This window comes from Triticum dicoccoides, chromosome 1A (assembly GCF_002162155.2).
Source record: "Triticum dicoccoides isolate Atlit2015 ecotype Zavitan chromosome 1A, WEW_v2.0, whole genome shotgun sequence".
Lineage (NCBI taxonomy): Eukaryota > Viridiplantae > Streptophyta > Magnoliopsida > Poales > Poaceae > Triticum > Triticum dicoccoides.
Genome location: NC_041380.1, coordinates 503,400,849 through 503,402,140, shown reverse-complemented (window position 1 = coordinate 503,402,140; position 1,292 = coordinate 503,400,849).

The following is a 1,292-nucleotide window of genomic DNA, read 5'->3' as shown; positions in this document are numbered from 1 at the left end:
GTTCATCCCCTGCAGCCTCCCACTAGTGTCGCAACCCGCCTGGACCGAGGAGGCCCCTCAAAACCCATCTGGCGCCCAGGAGTAGCCCACAGCCACGCAAACCCCTCCGTTCCCATCCATTAGGAGAGGAGCTCCTCGTCGCCGTTCGGCATCGCCAATGAGCCGCCATCCGAGCTCCAATAGAGTAACCTCTGCCCTCCCGCCTCCCTCCTGTCGGTGCTAAAACCGACGAATCTCGGGTAGGGGGTCCCGAGCTGGTGATCTTGGTACGATGGTAACATGAAATAAAGGGGGCACTATATTTACCCAGGTTCGGGCCCTCTCGAAGAGGTAAAATCCTACGTCCTGCTTGTATTGTATTGATTGTGGATGGGGTACAAAATACATGATGATCTACCCTGAGATCGTATGAATGTGTTCTAGTCTAAAAACCTTGCCTCTACAGACTAAACCCCTCGGCTTATATAGGCACCTGAGGTATCTAAGGTTACAAGTATGTTGGGTATAACTACGGATAATATGTCGATCATTTGAATATGCCTTGAAGTGTACGCCAAATCTTCGAAGGATTCCATCTTGAGTACGCCGAGGGCCATGGCCTGCATGTCCCATTTTTCAGTTGTTGGCGAGTCCTCGGCGAGGCCCATGAATGGCGAGCTGAAGTGGTGTGCACCCCTAATCCAGGACACCATCAGTAGCCCTGAACTAGTCTTCAAGCCGAGGGATTTGGATCCTCCCTTGGGAAAACTTCATCTTTCTGGTCTTCAGCTTTGTAGGTGAGTTCCATCTTCCCACATCGGCTTTTAAATCTGAGGTTATATTCGGATCCGAGGTCTTCTTATGCTTCACCATATTCTCCTTCAATTACGACCACACATAAGTTTGCGTTATCGTTACTCTAGGCAACGAGGGGCATCTTTTAACAAGGCCATTTTCGACACAACTTATTTTAACCTGATTCGACCTTTGCTACCTACGACGAGGTTGACATCTACCTCAACACCCTCATGCCAATGACGAGTGATATTGCCTACGCCTCCACATGCATCACATTACTTGATCCAAGCGGTGCTCGCATATGAAGGCTGGCGACGGAGGTGAGCACCACCACAACTGTGATGTGTCCCAGCTTGAACCATGACGGCGATGTGCTCCATCCCAGCGACGAGCAGGTTGAGCCACATTGATCCCACATCTCCTGGCGCCTCCCTCGCGCCGTCAAGAATAACACCGCCAGCTTGCTCTTCCATGCGTTCCTTGCCCCAAATGTCGCTTGAGGAAGAGGGGGAGTA